Here is an 8,229-nt window from a genome sequence, read left to right as displayed (position 1 = left end):
TTTAATATTAACCCTATAGATTGAATCCAGAAGGAGAGCTGGGTGTCTCTTTGAAGTAACCTGTAGTCCAGTAGATTACATGCCTAGAGTTGGGCACTTGAATCCATCAGGAGGAATTAATAGAATACCTAATCATAACATCACAATAGCCATCATGTTAAAACAGGAGCCACATTAGCTACCCAGTGTAAAATTCTGAAAAGATCATCAAATCTTGGGTGTCTCAACTCTGAGAGAGGAATTTAGTTGTGTTTAGTTGGAAGCTAGATACAAGTCAGGGTACAGGTACACCTTATAGACTGCATAAGAGATGTGAATTCAAGCAACGGGACCACACTTAAAACCATCTATTGTATTGTATTGTTTAAGGATAAAACCAAGTGGTAACTGGCATAGTCTGTGACAGGTTTTTTGTTTGTTTTGGTTTTATTTTTTCTGGTTGAATATGCTAGCTCAGCATGGTAACACTTGGAATCTGATTCCCCCCCGACCCCAAAGTCAATGCTCTAAGAGCAAAGACTCAGTTCACTTTTGGTTTTCCATTTTTGTTTTTTTGCAGTGAGAATGTTTCATATGCTGTCAGCTACAGGTTACTTCACTTGCATTCATGCTTTTCATGCATCTCTACTCCTATAGTGCCTTCCAAAAAGATAGTATTGAAGAGGACCATGACAGTGGAGACATTCCTATCATTAAGAGAATACTGAATTGTTATCAACTAAATGCCCAGAGCACCCTGTTACATGACATAATAATATTTAAACCACCAGTTCCCATTAGGGTATAACATCCTTTTCAAAAGTTGAAATACATTCACAGCCCTTCCGTTTTCTGCACTACATTCCCCAGAGCTACTTTTACCTCCTTTGTTTTTCAGGCTGTAGATGATAGGGTTTAACATGGGAGTTAAGATAGTGTACTGAATGGAGAAGAGACTGTCAAGAACCACTGAAGAGGCTGAATTAGGTCTCAGATATTGAAATAAAGCAGCCCCATAGTACAGAACCACCATAATGAAGTGGGAACTGCAGGTAGAGAAGGCTTTACCCCTACCTTCAGCTGAGGGTATCTTAAGGATGGTGGAGATGTTGCAGATGTGAGAGACTAGGGTGATGGAGAAAGAGGACAAACCTTAAACAAAAACTGAAGTGAGAAGTGTCATTTTACAGATGAAGGTCTCTGTACAAGACAGTTCTAGTACAGATGGGAGCTCGCAACTGAAATTATCAAGTTCATTGGGCCCACAGAAATGTAAATGTAACACAGGAACAGTGTTTGCTAATGCATGAAAGATACTGTTCAGCCATGTACCACCCACTAGTCTTATGCGGACTTGCTTATTCATGGTCCCCAAGTAATGCAGCGGGGCACAGATGGCAGCATATTGATCATAGGCCATTGCTGATAGCATCAAAATTTCTGTGCAGGACACCAGAAGAATTAGCTCATCTGGACAAAGCAACCATCAAAAGAAATGGTTTTCTTATCTGCCAACAAATTCTGCAGCATCTTTGGAACAGTGACTGAAGAGTAGCAGATGTCAATGAAGGATAAATGTGTTGGGAAATAATACATAGGGCTGTGAAGGTGAGGATCAGCTCTTATCACCACCATAATTGTGCCATTTCCCAACACAGTTAATAGGTATATTAGTAGAAACATCAGAAAAATGAAAGGCTGGAGCTATGGGTCACTGGAAACACCTGACAGAACAAAATAGCTGACAGCCATCTTGTTCTCCATGGACATTTGTTCACCAAACCCTGGACCTATAAACGGAAACAAATACATAAATATAACAATTTCCATGAAGGAAATGTATTTTTCCAGTTCTGGGTCAGGACACCTCTATGTAGCGAATTTTTTTTTTCTCCATTTTATCTAAACATCAGTTTCCAAATGTCTTTGAATGGAAAAAAAAAAAAAAGATTTTTGTAGTAGCTATTTTTTCCAGTACTGATAGCTTTCTCAAATCTTTGACTTTCATCTTGTTTTTAGTTTATTTTTTCAGTGTCTTTGTCTTGTATAAAATGCATCCCCTACTTCTTTCATCATGATGGCAAGCCAACAAGTTTAAAGAAATGTCATACTTTCTCAATAAGAGAACTATGCAAGTGGAAGGGCAGAAAAGGGGATATACTGAAGGATGGAGAAAACAAAAGATGGTTTATTTTTATTTTTTATTTTGCAGGTCTAGAAGCATGGTGTCCTTAAAAATACCCCAAAGTGATGATGATGTTGATTTTGACAACTATATGCTAAACTGGCATATTTGCAATATTTCAAAGATGACATCTTCTTAGTATCTAGGCAGTAACTATTTCAATCTATAAGTCACAGCCTAGTGATTAATCAGCTATGAGTTCATTAATATGGGCACTGAAAACAAATGGAGTGTTTCTTTATCCACTGTAGTTCCACAGCATTCAAAAAACCTCAGTCCAGGTTTTCACAAATGCTTCTTATATTGAGACAACTTCCCAGCACATTTCCTAACGGAGCTGCCTCTTGAAGGACTTAGAATTTGGTGGTCATGTATCATGCAGGAATTTCAGTGGGAAACTAAGTCTCAGGGTCATATTACAAAGCTGTGCTATCTGGCACTTTACTAACCATCATGCTCTATTAACTATTATGGTGATTGATGCAGCAAAAGTGAAACTGAAAGTCCCACTGTGGCACTTCCAGTTTCACCAGGTCCCACGGCCTGGGGCAAAGCAGCTTGTGCGGGCCCCCCCTACCTCTCCCCCAGCACACTGATGCACCGGACATGGCAGGAGGGGTGGTAGCCCAAACAGACGCCTCTTAGATAATTTTGATTAACCAGCACTCCACATTGCCCCTGGATGCCGGATAACGCAGCTTGTCCATTTCAACTTCAATCATCCTAGAATTGCTTACATGTCCAAATGGAGCTTCATGAGAAGCCTGTTGACATCCATGCCGATTTGAGATTCTGTTTCCCCTTCCAGAAAAAATGAGAGCAACCAGGTAGGTATATCACTATATAGCATTTGCTGATAGTGTACTCCAAGAAAACTTTTTGATATCGAAGGAGGAAGATTTTGCTGCCCAACAGCCAAATCATAAGACTACTGGTTGAGGGGAATCAATTTCTTTGTCAGGTAGGTGGGATTTTAACCTAATCCTCAACTTCAGTCATTTTTATTGAACCAAATAAACTTAATCACTCCCTGATCAGTCTCTGCCATTGACATGATTTGGTATGAACCTCCTAGAGGCAAGTCTTCCCCCGCCACCCCAGTGTCTTTAAATGAACCTACTGTATAGTCTGGATAGGTTTTAAACAACATTGGGGGCATTAAGTGGTGTGAAGAAGGGCACTTGATACCTGAAAGTGAATCCAACATCTCTCCCAGCTGTACATTTGGACCAATCCTAAATTTCCCCAAAAAAGGATTGCCTCTCTGACATGGACCATCACAGCTTAAGAAGGCTCCAGTCCTACTCCATGATCTGCCTGGACACTAAACGTCCTTATTTCTAGGCTAAACTAAGGTCTGCCTCTCCTACTGTTGGCCACAGGGAAGAGCTCCTTCTTTCATCGTGATAGTTTTGAACAGTGTGGTGATACTCACTGTACATTAGAGTAGAGGGGCGGCACCTTGACATCCTATAAACTGACAGAGCCTGGATATAAAGGAAAAAGTGGCATTTCCAAGAAAGACAACATAGGAGGAATATTGTGTAACATGGGGGAGGAGGGGAGTATAACGGTCTAGTGAAGTACAGAAGGGACCAGATGGACATTTGTAAAAGTTCTCATTAAAGGAGGAAAAGTTCACTCTGACCTGCAGGGAAATTAAAATCATAGGGTACAATAAAGAGCCAAACTGAATAGTTAGCTTTTTTAGCTAAGAGTCAATAAATAAATAAAAATAATATCTGAGAGGAAGTCCAGGGCACATCCATTTCTTTCTTTTTTTTTTTTTTGAGTTGAAAAATATGGGTAATTATTAAAGAAACCAAGTTTAACCTTTTTCTTCTGACATCCTTGTGCCCTACACTGTATAACCTGGGAAGGAGGCTGCAAATTCTGAATTCCCTATGACTGCATTTAAATTTTGACTTCAAAATGAGTATCACATTTTACATATCAATACAAAAGAAGAAACTCACTAACAGTGAAAATAAGATTCAGGAAATACAAGTCGTTAATGCTTCCTACAGTCTTCTTCTCTTCTATAAGATTGAGAGAGAGAGGAGGAAGAGAGAGCGTATATCCATTTCACATCTGAATTGTTTCTAAATAGGGTAACCAACTGCTGCTCTGCTAAGTAAAAACATCTTGAACTTCATGGGTGGGAAACATGGAGAGCAGAAATTAATCTGATGTATTTCCCTCAGTTCTATATAAGCTGGTAGATTTATTTATTTATTTATTTATTTATTGAGGCTCAGATGGCCAATTAGTTGTTAAGAAATTATGTTTGGTCCCTTTTGGACCTGGTCTTGACATGATTATCTTCCCTGTCTATGAGTTCAGTTAAAGAAAAAGAACTGTTCCAGATAGCATTACCATCACTCCTGTCACACAGCCCAGCATGACCAGGGAGAAAAAAAGCTGTCCCAGCACCCCAAGGGAATGTGCACATTTGGGATTTTCTCTCACCTTAACATGACTGGCTTGGAAATATGCATGTGGTATGGCACCACTCAGAGCTGTGGTGAGTCATTCTGTGCCTGCTCTCTGCAGACTAGCTCCTAGACCAAGTGCTGGGTCACCATCTTAGTGTTGTGCTACATACCCCAGTGCTGCCCGTAAAATGTGTGGTGTGAGATGCTTGCAATTTCGGTATCTTTAGAATTATTTTTAATGTAATCATAAGTTGTTCACCTTGCCAGGTTGATTTCTGCCTGCAAGACCATGTGGTCCAGTTTTGTTGAAATCTCAATGCTAGTAGTCAGTATCAGTAATCCAAAGAAGTATTGTTACAGACCACATTTAGTGAAATCAGATTAGGACTTTTCACCATGAATATACCTTGGTATGTCATCTCAGGTAAAAACTGTGTAGACATCTGCTAATGTTTGTCACAGTACTTCGGAGCTAATGCCTGTAGTTGGAGAACAAGCCAGATTGGTCACATGGGCAGCTCCACTGAGGCATCTGACCTCTCACATCTTAGACACTTGGACTAGTTCTGGCTGCAACCCTTGCCCCCCAGCTCCCAGTCACCTGCAAACCTCCCCGCTTCCTGAGCCAGCTTCCCCTACAGCCCTGCTGGGCAACCCCCAGCCCCCTGCAAGTCCCAGTTACTACTTCACAGGCTCTAGAAGGAAAGTGAGCCTGACCCAAAACTTGGGACTGACTAAAAGCCTCAAGCCCTGGCCTTTCCCATCTCTCTTCCCCTCCCAAAAGGGTTGGGGCTTTCCCACCCTTGTTGCAATCAGCTGGAACTCGGCCAGCTTGCAGAGCTCTTTGCAAAAGTGGGGAATCCAGGATTTCTCTGTTTAAAAGGGGAAAGTCACATTTTCTTGCATAAAAATTGGAAATCTGTGGTTTTCTCCATTTTTCCATGGGCAATGGAAAACCCAGATCCCTGCTGATCAAACAACAACATCCACATTTTCCCAGTAGCATATATATTGTGGGGTTTCATTTTAATGAAAGAAAAAGGTGGATTTTGGATTACTTTTTTAAATCTGAATATTGGGGATTTTTCTTTTTGGAGAAAACAAGGATCCCTGCTTATCAGAAACATATGAGACTTTGACATCTTGCCTTGTAGCTTGGCTAGGTCATTGGAGTTTACACTACCCTGCACTCCCCACATAATGTCTTCCACCTCCCAGCACAGGAGGAACAGCTGCTTTTGCTCCTTGAACAGGTCTCACACTTCCATGATGAGCAGCCCTTCATGTCCCAGGTCCCTTTGAATTGAGAATGAGCTGTGGCAATTTACTTTCACAGTGTCCTTTATCTTGTGCTGACCCTTTAGATTCTGCAGTGATCTTGAAACTGTTCACATTCTCCACCAAATGTAGCAGGCTGTGGACTTGTTTAGCTGAGTCTGTTACTAAGTCTCTCATGGTCTAAAAATTTTGCTTATTCTTTCATTTCTGGGTGCACTGGCTTCTCAGAAAGTGCCACAAGTGTATACCAGAAGACTATAACACAAATTTAACATCACATATACAGGGTGCACTTATAGTTCTGTGTCCTCCACAGGCCCAGAGAAGGTGCTTCTGATATCCTGATGCTTTCTCACACTGCCATGTCCCTTTTCAGGCAATCTTTGTCTCAGTTGCCTGGCATGGTCCTGCTGCTACTTTTGTTTCAGCCTTGAGTCTTCTCATACCCTGTGCCTAATACTGACTCCCTCTCCTCCCTCCTTCTCTCTGGTCATCGCTCCCATTTAGCTCCCAGCTCCTCTCTTCTTCTTCCATCTCAGCCTGTACCAGCTGCCTTCCATAGGATCCTTTAACTTCCTGTGGCTAGCCAATTATTTAACTCGAGTAGCCCAATCCTTGAGGCAGACCTGTGATTAGGGTTTACAGACTGGATCTGACTTCAGTTTCTAAAAACCTGAAGATGGCTCCAACCTGGAGTGTGAAATCTGGTGCTAGATTTTCTCCACCAGCTTATTACTCCTACTATAATGGATGAGTGCTAGGGTACAGAGATGCTTTCTTGATTTCCACAAAATACAGTTATTTAATCCAAAAAGGGTGATAGCAAGGCCATCATTACTACCTTTGAGCAGTTATGATCTGAGGATGATGACACACTTATGGGAGAGAGATTTGTTTTCTTCTCTGGCAAAGGAGAAAAATAATTCTATGCCTCTCACTTCCTGGACAAATGCCCTAGTTTAGTCTAGTGCGGTCTAGTAAGACTGGAGATGGCGAACCTGTGGCACCATCACACTGTGTGTGTGATGTATGACACAGATTGAGAAGGGAACAGCCAGTGCAATGGCAGAATAGGAAGGAAGCAGAGATCAAAGCAGCAGCTCATGTAGGGAACAGAAGTAGAGGAGCATATTGGGCAGAGGAAAGGGATGAAAGTGGCACTCAGGGAGGGTTTCATAATTTCATAGTTTCTAGGGTCGGAAGGGACCTGAGCGGATCATCGAGTCTGACCCCCTGCCATGGCAGGAAAGAGTACTGGGGTCAAACGACCCCAGCAAGGTGTACATCTAGCCTCCTCTTAAAGACCCCCAGGGTAGGAGCCAGCACCACTTCTCTTGGAAGTTGGTTCCAGAGGGTGCATGACTGATTTGTGCCCTGCCTGCCTAAAAGTTTGGCTCCCACTCAAGTAGACTATAATACAAAAATATTGAGATTTTTTGTAGAGATGGTGGAGAAGGGATGTTGGTGGGGAGCGAACAAACTGTATGGGACAAGTTAAATTTGACAGAACTCTGATTCTCTTCCTGTATGTTAAAGCCATTTTGTGAAAACCTCTTTAGGAACGTAAGTTTCCTTTCTCCTTGGTGAAGTAATAGGGTGGGAAATAATGAACTGCTTTGAAAGGTCTGAGTAAGCAGAGGGTTGAGCAAAGAGAAGTTTGTTTGTGGCTAGAGAAGGGGAAGGAGGACAAAGAGCCCGGGGACAAGACACTGCCAAAGGATAAGGAATTTGCAACTCTAGAAGAATGAAAATAGAGAGGATCCTGAAGGAGAAAATCCACAGTAGGAGATTTGTGGAACCACTAAAGCAGCTGCAAAGCTGCATGAATGCAGTGGTACAGACAGAGATGGAGAAATCTATATGGAGGCACCAAAAGCTTTTTCTAGCACACTAGAGGTTGCCTCACCTGACACCTCTGTAAGTGGGGTATCTGGCAGCCTGGCTGCAGAGTGTGACCTTGATTGCTCCTCATTGCTCAGAGTTTTCAGATAGTCACCACCTCCTGCACTGCAGAGTGATTGAGATGGGAGAGCATTGACATTGTGAGCACATTCTTGAAAGTGTTTTGTATTATGTGCAGAGGTAGCAGATGTTAGAGAGGGTCGCGACTGGAATGTCTGCCTCCTGTAGTGACATAGTGAGTGTACTATCCTCAAGATGCTGAAAACATTTGTAAGAATTGTCCGTGCAGGGAGGGAGATAGTAGCTATTTTTACTAATGAATGACTCCTAGGGCTGTGTGAAACAGCACCATTGCAATTTGACTTCTCTTTTGACTATTCAATGGAACAGTGTTTCATTTTGAATTTCATTTAATTTAGAAAGCACTGTTTCATTGGTTTCATCAAAACT

General features: G+C 41.9%; 1 pseudogene; it reads right to left on the bottom strand.

The window, feature by feature from the left end:
• Window positions 1-813: 813 nt before the first annotated feature.
• On the bottom strand, window positions 814-1,749 carry LOC149862652 (olfactory receptor 5BS1-like; annotated as a pseudogene).
• Between the last annotated feature and the right edge of the window lie 6,480 nt (window positions 1,750-8,229).

Source organism: Crocodylus siamensis, chromosome 6, assembly GCF_052110815.1.
Source record: "Crocodylus siamensis isolate JL-2025a chromosome 6, ASM5211081v1, whole genome shotgun sequence".
NCBI classification, from domain to species: domain Eukaryota; kingdom Metazoa; phylum Chordata; order Crocodylia; family Crocodylidae; genus Crocodylus; species Crocodylus siamensis.
The sequence above is the reverse complement of the archived record's forward strand: the minus strand, read 5'-3'. Positions and strand labels throughout refer to the sequence as shown.